This window comes from Coregonus clupeaformis, chromosome 18 (assembly GCF_020615455.1).
Source record: "Coregonus clupeaformis isolate EN_2021a chromosome 18, ASM2061545v1, whole genome shotgun sequence".
Lineage (NCBI taxonomy): Eukaryota > Metazoa > Chordata > Actinopteri > Salmoniformes > Salmonidae > Coregonus > Coregonus clupeaformis.
In genome coordinates this window covers 25,140,491-25,156,321 of record NC_059209.1, presented here as the reverse complement: position 1 = coordinate 25,156,321, position 15,831 = coordinate 25,140,491, and the positions used below count along the sequence as shown (strand labels likewise).

Here is a 15,831-nt window from a genome sequence, read left to right as displayed (position 1 = left end):
GGCGGTGGGTAAACCAGCGGCTAAGAAAAAAACAAGTGTCAGAGCTGGTGTGAAGTGCACACTGTACCGAGCCTATGATGGTGAGTCTGAATGAGCCCCCGCCTGTACTAGAGCACAAAGACTTTAGTGCATTTCTAAAATAATACAAACATAAAAGTGATTATTATTTGTTACTTTTTATATAGACTTTCAGTGGATATTTTTTATTTGTATTAGAAGCATGTACGAGACTGGATGAGTGTGGTTGTCTTTTTTTAGTGAAAAAGATAAGGTGGCATTTAATGAAATCTAAACTTGACATATCTCACTTTCATGCCAGGGCCTATTCCGGATCCTCACGTCATGGCCAGTGCTGAGAAACTGAAAGACATCCGTCCACAACCAGGGATTTGCAAATTGCTGCACGGGCTTGAGGGCCTTAATTTGGTGGACTCTAAATTTGGCCCTGTGCCATTTGGGTCTGTGCTTTCTTACCAGTGCCCTCTAGAATTAAGTAGAGATATTATTAAACACCCTGGTGCCAGTGAGTTTCCTCAGTTGCCTATTGAAGGTTACAACTTTAAATTTCCCATTGATTTTGAGCCCAACTACATACAACAATGTCATTTGGACAGCCTGATTGTGTCAGAGGAGATGTCTGCTGCTATTGAAGCAGAAACAAGAATGCAGTCAGAATGCCAGCTGTGGAGCCAGGTACGCAAACCCCGACTGACAGCCAGCAGATTCCGTGAAATATGCCATTTTCGTGGGGGAGTTGTCTGCCAAGGCTTTGGCAACCCGCATTCTGAGAGGAACTCCTCAGACAGCTGCTATGAGAAGAGGGTTGGATCTGGAACCTGAGATACTGAGGCAATATTCTGATTTTTGTGATGTCTCTCTGAAACAATGCGGGGTCATCATCCACCCTGATTCACCTCACCTTGCAGCCAGCCCGGATGCTAAAGTCTTCTGCCCAACAGAAGCACCACCATTTGGTCTTGCTGAGGTTAAGAGTTGCGATGTTGAAAATGTTACCCAAGTTAAACACCTGATCACAGTTAAAGGCCAGGCCTGCCTTAAGAAGAGCCACAAATACTACTATCAGGTTCAAGGCCAACTCGCCTTAAGCGGACTTCAGTGGTGTGACTTCATTACAGATACCCGCACTGACTTCACAGTTGAGAGAATCTTTAGGGATGAGGAGATTATCCACTCAATGCGACAGAAGCTTGATCATTTCTATTATAACATCTACATGGATGTCTTCTTAAGTTATAAAACATAAGGCAGAATTTTATGTGTAAATAGTGTTAAGGTAAATGTGGAAGGTGAACCTTTGACATTTTTTTCTTTAACTGCAAATTAACTTGTCATATACTGTATATCTCCTATGTACTGAAACACACATTTTGAAAAGGATTGTGATGTAAATGTCGACATGTTTTTCTTTAACTGCAAATGAACTTAATTGTGTTATATACTGTATATCTATGTATTGAAATACAAATTTTGAAAAGGATTGCGATGTTGTAAATGCTCTTACCAAAATCAAAAGGATTGGAAGCAGTTGCTTGCAAACATATATTTAATAGTTCCATCAGTGCCATGACACATAAGCACATAACATGGTTAATAGTTGGATATTTTTACAATATATCACATTAGGTTCATTAATAGCTATGAAAAAGTTATTACCCTTAACAAAAACATACAGTATAACATTAGATCAATTAAATTACCAACAAAGTTAATTCATATTTACATTTTTTTGTACATACAATACAGTAATATAAAAGTACTTCTATTTACAGCCCATCTAGCTTACTCAGGAAATATACAACTTCCAGTTGACAAAAACATCAGACTGGTTTGTCTCCTTTAATGTCAAGAGGTCCCTGATAGTTCGACATGAGGCAGCAGATGGCCCACAGCTGATTCACTGAACCCACTGTGGAAAGAGGAACAAGCCCATCCCAGATATGGTACTCCTTCACCCTCCGTATGGCCCTCTCGACTAAAATCCTCAGCCGGGCGATGGCCTGGGTCTTAAGAGTGTCCTCCCTGCTGAGCTGAGGAGATTTTTTCAGTGGAGGGATGACGAGTGTTGCCCCCACTTCTGACAACATCCTCTCGATCAGGAAACCCTTGTCCGCCATTAATTCATCTCCGGGCTGAAGTAAATGCAAGATCTGACATTTCCGTGTTATTTCCATGTCGGAGATGGAGCCTGTGTAGAGCTTTGATACAAATGTGATAACACCACATGGAGCTACACCAATCAGCCCTTTAAAGGTGGTGTGATTTTTGTAGCTCGAAAAGGTTTCTGACTGTAGTGAGAGGGAGGATGGTGTTTCACAGCGGATCTCGGTGCAGTCTACTATAACTCTCACCTGAGGGCAGTAGAGCTTGAACTTATCAGGCATTGTGGCCTGCACCTGCTCTCTTGTCATCCACACCGGCAGTGAGCCAAGAACCTGGTAAAGGTAGCTAGTCCATGTTAAAATGATGCGGCTAACTGTGGACAGGCTGACCTCAAAGATGGTAGACAAGGTTTTCTCCTGAAGCCCAGCTGCAACACGACACAGAAACATAAATAGTTCATCAATAAGTGGAAGTTTTCGGTGAGGGCTAGGTGTCACATGTGCCGTTTGCTGTGCCTTAGACCAGTATACAAGCCGTGAAGCATAGGGATAAACAGAATCCCAAAACACAGTGAAGACCTCCTTTGAGCTGAATCGTGTGTAGTAGCGATAGTCCTCATCTGTGACACAAAAATTAAAAAGGAGTGGATGCTGCTTCTTAACTGTCAGGTGCTGGATCTCAATTTCTAGGGACAACACTTGCAGCTCCAACTCTCGAATTCTTTGAGTAGCACTGTCCAGTTTACCTTAAGGGGAAGAAAAAGCATACATGTTGGTAGGTTAGTTATTACTCATCTATCCCATCCCATTTTCAATAAATAAAACTGAAGAAGCTTCTAAGATGGATGAGGTTTAAAACGCCAAGTCTTTTCACAGAGAGACCAGTTACTCCAAATCGTAGTATAAAATAGTATTTTTACTTAACTGCCATATACTTTTACTTTTTTTGCCAAACAGATACATGGTTACTCTTATTTGTAATACTAACCAGGAGAAGGACGGCAGGCATAGTCGTGATCGTTTGTCACTGCAGGCAAAGCACCCTCTGTGCTGTCAGGCATCTCATGATCAGAATCATCCAGGACAGCAACACCAAGACGCTTTCTTGCTCGCTGGTAAACTGACTCCCGAGCTTGTGAGCCGCCTCCTATATGTGTGAAATTAACCATATGCTTGTCATGATACATTTTGGTAATCACTTTTCAGTCCCTAAAATGACAAAATGTAGCAGCTATATTGCATCAGGATTAAATTATTAAACATTTTGTACAAGTAATATATTATTGGATTACAGTAGTATTACGTTTAACGCTGTCTACCTATCCTTACCCCAATCATTCCAGTGGAATCTAGACGGCACTGATCCCTGTTTAATACGGATCCGTCCACTGGCCGATGTGTATCTATCCTCAGGGGGGAAAGTGCTGACTGCAAACAAAGGTGCTCCCACGAAGAATCTTAAAACTTGGTCCCTCATCTCTCCTGATCGCCCTCACCCAACGGTCACGTATTTCTCCATCAACAGGGAAATCGTGAAAACTCAGATACGGGAATTTCTGTTTGTTGTTTGAACAAAATGGTACACTGCAATAGCATCTTCTCGAAGATTGTGCCATGCTTCGGTGTTGGATGGGATACTGTTGCGATACAGACACCGGGAGAAAAGAAACAGCTAAATTAACATTCAGCTTTGACCAGGAATCAATATTTATCTAGCTATCATGCACAACAGTATTTGAATAGGTGAGTTACTATACATTCATGAATAAACTAACTGCCTAACAAAGGGTTAGATAGCTAGCTAAGTAAACTTGTTACATTACAGCCAGGCAGCAATGTAACGCTACCTTTTAACGTTATCGGTATCTGGTACTAAGTTGTTGTTAGCTAACGTTAGCCCACTTTTTAAGTAACTAAGGCAGTGAACAATTATGAATTAACAATAACGTTAGCAAGTTACAAACCATTGCATATACGTAAACATTATTACTCTTAACTTTACTAATTTAACTTAAACGTACCTTTTGGAATTTCTTCAAGTAGCTAGCTTGCTAGTTAGTGGTCAACAGTTGTATTTTCGTTGAGAAGTCTCAGGTTACGGGCGAACGGAAGTGAAGTTAACCTGCTACGCGGAAAGGCGGAAGTTAGATGACGTCATCGTGAAAAGGGCCTATTGACTCCCATAGCTACATTCCTTGAAGGACAGCTATCATTGACGACGCATGGGAACATGCACAATGGGCACAATTCCAATGGAGTTTCCCATCTCCTCAAAAGTATCTCTGAACAAGCTCTCATTGCAAGGTTGCCATAAAGTGTTTCTTTACATGACCCTTGACTGTTGTAAAGCACTGTAGTGAATCTACTCAATCCAAAGTGGTGACATTATGAACTGCATGTTACAGGATTTCACTGCATAGTTTGTGATCTTGTGAAAAGTGCAGTTTCAGATTCATGTTGAGACTAGGTTCAATTCATTCAGCAGTTGTTTATTTGTGTGCTTGTGCTTCAGCACTAACACTTCTGCATTCTTATCCACTGCCATAGATAGACAAATCTGTAAGTTATACCTAAGAAGGTAAACTGAAGTGTTTTGTATTTATACAGGATATAGTTGCTTTTTGGTGGTCATCATGTAAACAACAAATTTATTTATTTTAATATTTAGTTAAGAAATCATCATTTGCAGTATCAGTTAAACCTTTTGAGCACAATTTGTATTTTAAAAAATGTTTTTCATTCCACCTTTAAAAAACCATATTGGTAATCGGTGACTTTTGCCTCCCTAAAATCGCTATCGGACCCCAAAATCCCATATCGGTCGGGCTCTAAAATTAATGACTAATAATTCAGACTATTATAATTACGAATGATTATGATCAACTTGAATAGAGTTCTTCTGGTTCTTAATCATTCGCTATGTTTAGGTTTATTAGGCCTGTCCTGTGTTCAGAAAGCCTCCCATCACAGCTCCTAGGGGCCACGTTGAAGCTTTCGAAAAATAACTTAGGACAAACGGCTTTTCCCTCAAAGTTTAACCACAAGAGGATGTCATACATTTTCTCAAAGCTGCTTTTAAAAGTCTAGTAATAAAATACTATAATAATAATAAAATTTTACACCATACCATGGAAAAATCCCCACTTCTCTCTTAGACTTATCCTCCAATGATAGGCTTCCCAGACTATGAAACTTCTCTCTTTCAGAATCAGATTTTTCTCTGTCCCTTTGCTTCCCCTCTTTTAATTTTAAATATGGAAGCTTCAACTTCAACATGTAACAACATCCTATCCATCCATAGGTAAGAATATATACTCTCACCACACAAACCCCTAAATAACTCCTATCCATCATATGTTTTATTAGAACAAAAACAGCTTTTAGCCTTCACTGGTTACCTCTCCAATGCTTCATGAAGCGCTGTTAACTGATTTTCCTTCCTATCTAACAAATTCACCTAGGTTAATTCATTTAACCAATAACACTTAAACCTAGGCCTAAACAAATGTTTAACCCTACAAGGAAAATGAGCTGTATCACCCATCCTAATCCTAATAACAGTCTTTTCCTCTAAAATTGGTGCTGGAGCTATTTGCTCCCTTGTAATCAAATGTGATATATTTATGGCTTTAATAACTGTCAATGTTGAAATAGTTAAATTGCTTCTCACTATTGTTATAATATACTAAAGTGTTGATGTCATTGTTGATTCATCCATTTTCCCCGAAGCTTTGAACTCTTTACTTGTACTTCCATCTATCACCACTAGTGTCACTACATTCACTCTCAGTCCTAACTCTAATCCCTCACTTTCAAACTTTTCATTATAAAAAATACACTTACAATTACCTTGATCTTCCTGCTGGGAATTGTAAATATAGATACTCAATCACCCTCAATCTTCTCTTATCATTCAGCAACGCATACTTTCTCAATGCAACTGCTCCTAACAGATCTAAACTCCTACCATATCTATCTTCTCACTAAACTCTACATTTTTCCTTCACCACTATCCTCTCTCTCTTACTACTAACTTTGAAACTTAGCTTACTGTCCTAGAGTTCCTTCAACCCTAGTTTTCCTAACTTTTTTTTTTTTTTTTAATCTGACTTTTCTCCTAACTTTTAAAAACCCTTTCACTGATTTATCCACAAAAATCCTTTACCACTAATTTTTCAATATGTGATCGGGAAGTCCCCACCTGCTTCTGACTTCTTTACACACAGACTTGGCAAACGATTGAGCATCTTTTAGCCTAGTTTGAAATCTCTTGGTGTAGGAATGTAACCAAGAATAACAGTCACCCCTTTTAACATTATTTTTCAAACAGATTGTCCCATAGGAAGGAGGACAATCTTTTCAAGCAAATATGATTCCCAAAAACCCTACTCTTTTAAAATCTTCTACCAGACAGCCGTCTGGTGGACATCTTATTGTACAGTTCAACTTACACAATGCTTCTCTTCCCAACAATGCAATAGGTATATGTTCTGATACCAGTATGGGTATTTTAATTTTCTCTGATTTTTATAGCAGATCTCAATTGGTTCCTTAAGAGTAATCAGCTGTTTACTCTCTCGAATCCCTATCCTAATTAGTTAATTTTACATAGTGAGATGTGTAACCTCTTCAGGCTGAACACAGATAAAAGCTTTTCCGCTATACACCATCACTTCTCATAGTCCTTTTATTTTCACTTCAATTGTTGGATATTTTTCCAAATTGGTGCTACCAGCTGACACCCCCCTTCGGATCTTCTAGGCACTCCTAGAATCCTTGCTCCTTTAAGGGTTCACCTGTCCTCCAGATGATCTTCACTTGCTCCTGTATCTTCCTCTGAAATGTTTTCTTTCCAGAAACTATCTATGGATATGAACCAACTTGTACCACTAGTTGTGGCAGGTACAATTGCATTTGACCTTGTTCAGTTGAAGCTATGGCAGTGATTGTTGATTTGGTTCACACTGATTCTTCATAACCAAAGCTTTTCTTCTCCTTCTTCTTCTCCCCCCAGTTGTATTTCATCAAGTTTTCTGAGAGTTTCTTGGTCCTGTTCTTTCTTGTTGTTGACATATCGGTATTCTTCAAAAGCTTATATTCTAAGTTCTGTCCTCGAAATATCATCTTCCATCAATGTATACTTTTTCTCCTCCAATTCTTGGGATCCTTTTCTCAGCAGTTTTTCCCTCTTCTCTTCTGTATCTTCAGCTTCTTGAGTTGTTGTTCCAGTTCTCTTTGTCTCTTCTAAATTATTCCCCTTATCCAGGCATAATATACTTCAGTCTATATCTCTTTCTATTTCTTCTTTACTAATCATTGTAGAATAAAATCCTCTTGAATATGAAGCACCTTTAATCTCCAAGTCTTCATCTTTGTCTTCATCTTTGCTTTGATCAGAACTGAAATATCTTGTATTCTTCTCTTAGTTTCCAGACATCTCGGTTTTTTTCTTACTTCTGGAGTTTTGGATTCATCTTTCTGGTCGTCTCTGCTTCTCCTCTCTCTATTATTCAATCACTTTCATCATGTTGATGACGTCAGGTTAAAATTCCTTCTACTAGCTATGGTTGTTCAATGTCAGGCCAACTTTTATTCCCTTTTCCAGATAACATTTAGTTAATGGTATTGCAATGTTTACTATTTTCAACTATATCAACAGGTGTAATTACTTTCATAGTTCTTATGTCCTTTTCCCCCCCATGTAACAACTATTTTATATTCATTTATTGTAAATTATTTCTATTTTAGACTATATAGCCTATAGTTTCCTCCCAATTTTTTTTCTCTCTATTTTTTTTTCTCTTCCCCAAATTAATTAATTAATCAATTAATTTATTCATCAATTTATTTATCTATTCATTTTATTTTATTTTACCAAATTATTGATTAGTGGCAATCTTACCACATTCAATCAGGAAAGTAAATGAAAGTAGTCAACTTCAGAGCAATCCAAAAAATAAAGACTTCTAATCCTACAACACTACAGCACTCACAAACTCATTGCTTAATAAGCTCCCAATTATCTTAATTTTACAGAATGTCAGTACTCGATTCCCCTCAACTCTAATCAAACCCACTCATGCACAAAAACTCCAAAATGCAATTTTATTTTCATCAATTGATCAGTCTTTTGCCAAGTCCTTGTCAAATTGTCATAACATCAATTAAGCTAGGCACACAACATATCCTTTATGGGAAGGCAAGGTTTTTTGTAAATAAAACAGTACTAGCCTTGATTTTTTGACTTGATCCTGTCGCAGCAGACTCTGTCGCGTCACACCCTGTCACATGATGTACACGTCAGCACTTCCGCTCTCTCTCTCTCTCTCCTCGTTCCTCTTATGTCTCTCATATCACAAAAGAACAAAGAAACAGACAATAATTTAGTAGTTTATGCAGTCACTGAGTTATTACAACCATTCAATATTCCTCTAGTCACATTCGCGCTAAGAATTAACTCAGGAATAATATAAATAGCTCAATAACATTTTTATTTTATTTATTTATTTAATTTTTATTTTTAATCCGTCAACATCTCTCTCTCATTTATCAATTCAATAGGTCTCAAGAAAACAGTTTCATCGTCAAACAGCCGATGTAACAACCAGAATACACTATTAGCCTCTAAATGTTCCCTTCTCTTTGTTCCTTCGTTCGTCTGCGTCTCCCCGCAGCACAGTGTAGCAGAGGAGTGGCATATTTACCCCTACGTCACTCTAGTGTCTTAAAATCACACGCATGCACAGTACATTCATCACTATGATTTCACAGTGGAAGGAGCTCTCTCCCAGCTCTCTCCAAGCCAGACAACTTCAGAACGTTAACAGTCCCGCTATCCTTCCTCTCTTTTACCCCTTATAGACAAACAATAACACTTAACAGAGCTCACAAAACATAGGGCACAAAACCCACGCTAACTAAACACAGTTTTGGAGGCTCGACCCATTCCAATGGACCCCCAAGGAAAAAATATCGAACGTAAGCACGCATCAAATTTGGCATGTAGCATGAATAAATTAGCATTAGCATGTAGCATGAAGCATTATTAGCAGGCCACGTTTAGCATTTCTCCCTCCGCCACGTCGTAAAATTCATTTGTTTGCTAAATTTCTGCTACCACGAGGTCCTGCCGGAAATTTAATGAGCGGTCACATCAAACAAATGATTCGGCAACCACAAGCTGAGCGGTAACATACAATCAAATATATACCACAGCCTCAAGTCCCCTGGACTCACCTACTCCACCTAACGTGTTATAGGATTTTTTGGCCCATCATAATGATCACCTCCTTAAGAGGGTTTCCGTAGATTCACAGCGGTTCTAAGTTACACACATATTCCTAGGCCTTATTCCTCTCAATCTATTCTTCTTGAACTTCATTCAAGCAAAATATCTCTATAGACATTCCCCCCTTTTTGCGTTGTTTAACAGCGCAAACAAATTTAGAACGGACTCCTATCTCACAGCACATCAGCAACGCACACACGCAAGCTCTTTAACGGTGCATTCTTTCAACGCACACACACAGACACACGAACTGACCAGAGCCCAAAGTTGAGAGCAAACTCACCCTTATCTGCCTCTGGAGCTAGAGTCAGCTCGGCGCCCATGAATGAAACGCTGAGGAAAAACGCAATACCTTCCAAATCCTCGCCGCCATTTTGTAGTGTCGAGTTAACGTTGCTAATTATGCTGTGTGACAAGGAGGACCCTCTGACGCTGTATTTTCATCATAAGGTTTATTCATAACAAAGGGTTACAGCGTCGATTTACAGATACCTGCAGATACCCAGAGAATAATCGCCCCATCTCTAATATGATTATTCTGTCCTCTTTTGTCTTTACTGTGGTATATATGCTATGTAATCTGATATGGGTGTTCCCCTACAGACCAATCCCAGGAGGACACCTAACAGACTTCCTCTGTTCTATGGTGTGTCACCCTAAAACTACTCCCTCTAACACTGAATAAACATCCTCTCAGGTTCCACTTGAAAACATTAGCAAAGTCATAATTCATCATACACTACACATGCATACAGGATCACAGACCTTTCTTTGTGTAACTATAAAAAGTACTATGAACTATTGTGTTGTTCCATCTAGACTACAGGAAGAATTCTGCATCCTTGTTCACTGGAGCTGATGTCAGCTGGTCCAGGGAGGTTGTCAGGGATGCTTCCATCAGCTGTGTGAGTCTCAGGGTCAAAGGGTCAAGTACAGCCAACTGAGGATGTCAGGGGAATGACTAGCTTACTGTAGCTTGGGCGACATTACGATAGCACCATATAGCGACGATGATTAACAGCCATCGTCGATAGTGACGACATCGTGATGCCACACAATGTTTTAGCCTTTGAATTTGAATGGAGTCAGGCAGCACACAACAGCGCACAGTGGATAATTGAAGCGCGCCTCCGATTCCCCATTCAAGTGCAGGCAACAGGCAATCAGCACATCACCCACCACTTTACAATGTGAGCTTGAGGCAGTATGCATTTTCAAAACATATTTAATTGTTGAAACCTGAATGTTTTATTTCATATTATGAGGCATGTCTTGCTTCAAAGTAGCCTATAGGCAAAATCCGAAACTTGGAGGCAATTATTTTATAAAGACTTCATAGGTGGCGCGTAAATTTGGGGAAGCTTACAATTTATCCTACCATTTCTACCGTTCTGCGTGCCAGTTATGATTTTGATATGCGGATTTTCGTGGAACAGTTTAATTTCAATAGTAACGTTTTCATTTCTAAAAATCATTGTCAAGTGGTTAATCATCTGAATTAAAATGATAAAAATCTTAAAGTGAAAAGTAAACTAATGCGAGATCACCAGCCTCTGCCATATGGACACATTAATACACCGTGATCCATTGGCGGCTAAAGAAATGGACGCATGGAACTCATGGCCTATAGGCCAATAAATTCCATTGCTCTTTCACACCGAAGATAGGTGATTATCGAGGGGGAGATTGTTGGAAAGATTTTTCAAATAGCTTACTATGAGGAACTATAGTTTTACTATATTATCATTCGCAATCGATGTAAAAACACTTTCCTACATTTCCGCACAGCAGACCAGGTACTTCTATGCGTGCTCAGGCGTGCATGCTCCCTCAACATTATCAGGACAGAGAAACCAGACACATGCTCACGTGGAGCACTCCAAACAAAAGACAATTAAGAAATTGACAAATTTCAAAAACAAAACTTGTTTCTCCCAAGTGTAGCAGGTTGTGAACTCTGCAAACAACGTTTCCACTCCGATAATGAGAACGATAAATGACTAATACATGTTTTAACAGAAATCTATGTCACCAAATGACACGGGATTAACGGTACATTTATTACTGATATCATACAGTATGTAATGGGGAATTTATTTTAAAAAATCTAAGGGCAAACAATTAATTTAATGAAAGAATTTGTGAGAGACAGCTGAGCTATTCTGGAGAGAGCCTCGCCTATATCTTTACCACACACCCCTCCCCTTCTTCTTGTCTCAACATTTTAAATTATACTCAAGATACATTATCTTCACACATATTTTAGATGCTTTTCACTGACAGCCGCAACTCAACAATCAGCTAGGCCTATTGCCACGCTCGCTGCCCAAATAGCGGGCTTCCCAAATAGGCATAGGCCTACAAGCTTGTGATTTGAAACAATCCACAGCTATTAAAAGAAATAAGCTAATGATCCCGATTCCTCTGTGGCTAAGTCATGCTTTCTGGTGAAGCATTTAGAAGTATTTTATTTATTTCTGTATAGACAAGAGTAATTATATAATGTTGGCAAATGGTTTTCCATTTACTTCCCTATTGTACCCACCGCTATGTCATTTCTCTCCTGTTCCATTGGTTTTCATATCAACGTTCTTTTGTTGTCCACTAGCCAAAGGCACAATCCTAGTCATATTAGCAACCCACCCTAGTTGTTGCATCTTTAGATTCCCCCTCTTCCTACATTTCTAACAGAGATTTACATCTCTGTCACATATAGAACCTCTATCAGGTGCGCTGTTTAGAATGGTGTTTTCCCAGGTGCTCTGTTTAGAGTGGTGTTTTCCCGCTAATTACATTTTGGCAAATATTTGAAAAATACATTTTATAGACTGCTTCATTAGATGCATTACTGTTACGGAGTCTAGTTGATAGGTAATCGACTAGTTGGACTGTTCCCCAGACTCCAGGCGTAGGGATTTGTACAAGGCTCAACAAGGCTATTGAACTGAACATTGGTGTCTGTCTTTATTCCTTAATCCAACTTATCATACAGAAACATGGTATCAGAAGTGGCTCGGAAAACACACGTTTGTTATTTTTGTAGCTAAGTACAGTATAGGCGCAGTTACGTTCCATATGCGAACACAAGCCGTTTCCTACTCACAACACTGATCAACTCGTGTTAGCTGGCTAGCTAGCATCACTACCTACCTCCATGACTGAAGACAAAGAAATCTCCTATTCCATTGCTATGGCAGCGAACATTCCGCCACCAAATCACATGGTTCTCACAGGGGACTGGAATACTAATTGGGACAACTTCAGGGAGGAATTCGAGGACTATGCGCTGGCGACCGGTCTACATGAGAAACCCAACGAGGTACAAGCGGCAACTCTGAGGAGTTTAATGGGCAGCGAATGCAGGCATATGATGGGTTTTATTTTTTAATTGGATTTGTATGTGATGAATAGCTTGGAAGGAATGCATTAATGAGGAGCACTGTACTGATATGGATTGTTTCACATAACAGGCTGATAAGAACACTCTCTCTTTGTTGTCTGTGAAACTGTCCTTGAACCTGGCTACAGTGGATTTTGTGTATTCTCGGTGCTGACTCCGCAGGTTATTATCATAGCAACTATGCCTTGTAACAAATGGAACGGATTGGCTGAAATGGAGTCTGGACCACACTCAGTCCTTTGCTCTGGTTGGCCAACAGAAGAAGTGGAGGATTTCTGTCAGAGTATTTTAAGAAGAACTTAGAACAATGGATTAGTTAACTGAGTGCCCTGCGTGGTATTTCAGTGGACCCGTATATACGAACCTTCATACTTATCATACATACATTTTGCATATAATAAATTAAGCTTGGATTGAAGATCTCTTGATTCTTATTCCAATACCAGATTTGAATTACGCAATTTCTAACAATTGGTGACCCCGACGTGATCTGGTAGCGGAACTTCACTTCGCTGGAATTCACCCAGCCTATTGGACATCACTGTCATCGAACTGTGTTTCACAAATTGCCCGGGCTTCTATAAAGGTAAGCAAAACACCTATTGTAATATAACTGAAGTTTTGCACATTGGCTTTATCCAAATTAATTTTGTGAAGCACCTGTTTGATGTAAGTGAACCCTATTCTACTATAAATAACAATTACAGTATACTACTTCGATTTCATAATGTACTATGCAAATGTTTGATAATTGTGATGGTTAAACCCATGGGAGTGCAAACTATGACTAGAGGTTCATAGGTGGCACTTTAAAGCGAATAAACAGTGTGACCTATGGTTAGAGGGTGTGACTCCCATAGGATGTATTTTAAATAAACATTGTGACCTATGGTTAGAGGGTGTGACTCCCATAGGATGTATTTTAATTAAACAGTGTGACCTATGGTTAGAGGGTGTGACTCCCATAGGATGTATTTTAAATAAACAGTGTGACCTATGGTTAGAGGGTGTGACTCCCATAGGATGTAATTTAAATAAACAGTGTGACCTATGGTTAGAGGGTGTGACTCCCATAGGATGTATTTTAAATAAATGGTGTGACCTATGGTTAGAGGGTGTGACTCCCATAGGAGGTGTTTTAAATAAGTAGTGAACTATGGTTAGAGGGGTCTGACTCCCATAGAAGTTATTCTACACAAGTGGTGTGACAGTACGGTTTATGACTTAAAAATCATAGGAAGCATGATAAAAGGTTAGACAGTGAGAGTGTGGTCGTATGAATGAGAGTGTGAATGATAAACCAGTATCCCTTGATAGAAAACTAATTGGGGATCAAAGACGTCTGTGCCTGTCCAAACTGTATAATTTGGGGATAACTGTTGGGTTTGTGGTTGCTTAAACCATATAACCCGTTAAAACAATTGGGAACATAAAGCTAAAGTGATTAATTGTGTGACTGAACTGGTTTTGAATAGTTGTGTTGAAACAATTTGGTTTATTATTTGATTCAGTGTTTGATGTTTGACATAGCATAATACTGGTTTTAGGTGCTTGGGTTGAGGCTTTTTTTTTTTTGATTATTTGATGTAATGTTTGACCCTGCAAAATACTGGTTAAACAATTAGACTGAAATAATTCGGTTTATCATTTAAATATAAACATGCACCAACTTTAACTAATTAGGTGGGAATAATTTGATTTGAATAACTAGATGAAAGTACTTTAAATAACGGCAGAATATTTAGAACACTAAAACGAAAAACAGCTCTTCAAAAGAGCCAGCTCCTCAAAAGCTGAAGAGAGAGAGTTGCGAGGGGAGGGGCTGGAGAGAGCGAAAGTGTGGCTTTTGGAGCGAGGAAAGACTGGAGTTGGCTGGGAACACCACGGGGTGATTATTTGAGAGGTGCCTGTGGGTTTCTGACGAGGGATGAGATGGGTGAGAAAGTAGAGAATATTTACATTTGCATTTTTGGTGATTTGGCAGACACTCTTGTCCAGAGCGACTTGCAGGAGCGATTGGGGTTGAGTGCCTTGCTCGAGGGCACATCGGCAGATTTTTCGCCTGGTCGGCTCGGGGATTGGAACCGGCGACCTCTCGGTTCTTGGCGCGGCGCTACTGATCACTAAGCTGCCTGCCGCCCCATATGAGTTTAAGGTTGTGGCGTTGTTTGATCATGTGATAAGGTTTAATTTGTAATCGGACCATAACTAAAGTGGTTGTAGAAGTAATGTATAGGTAGGGGAGAGCCAATAAGGGGCTCCATTGAACTATTATGGTTTATTTGGCATTTCAATGGCATAAAGTGAAATCTGTATGCATGAGGGGAATTCGATTATGTATTATTATAGTATTATGGACACTCCGTAATAAATAAACTGAACCAAACAAGACGTTACTACAGCAATAGAGAATAGTTAATGTTGTTACGTTAGTTCTTAAACCCGATGATAGAGGAAAATGCAGAACGCTGTTAGAGTGTGTTTTATTTAGGCTACTAGGGTGTTTGAGACGGAAGGGCTGGCTAGACGGGGGTGATGACGTGGCTGGATGTGCGACGTGAAAGTATTTACTTTGTGAGAATCGTAGATGGTGTGGAGTGACTGGCGATGTCCCTGGTTCGAACACAGGTAGGGACAGTAGACAAAGCTTTCGCAGTGGGGCTATATACCTAGATTACTATGTGGATGTGAAAGGTTGAATTAGATAGCTTAAATAGAAGTATTCTAGACAAGTCTATGAAAATATGTTATAAGGTTACCATGCGCTCTCCCCGAAGGAGCAAGGGGAGGGTGAGAGACAGTACAGTTCAGATGGTAGGAACATCATTAAATGTATGCTAATCAACGATAGCAAGTATTTGTTTTATTAATTAGGGCATAATCAGAGAGAACAGTTAGATAAATTGAATAGCGAACTGAAATGGTTTAGCGGGGAAAATATAAATGTTTGGTACATGTAGCAGAGTTAGGGTAATCAATTAAATAATAATTGTATACTCGAGGAATTTTGAGTGGTTTTATAG

The 15,831-nt window shown here is 39.3% G+C and overlaps 1 pseudogene; it reads left to right on the top strand.

Annotated features, from left to right (window-relative positions):
• LOC121557333 overlaps window positions 1-15,831 on the top strand; it is a 61,271-nt pseudogene that overhangs the window by 25,183 nt on the left and 20,257 nt on the right.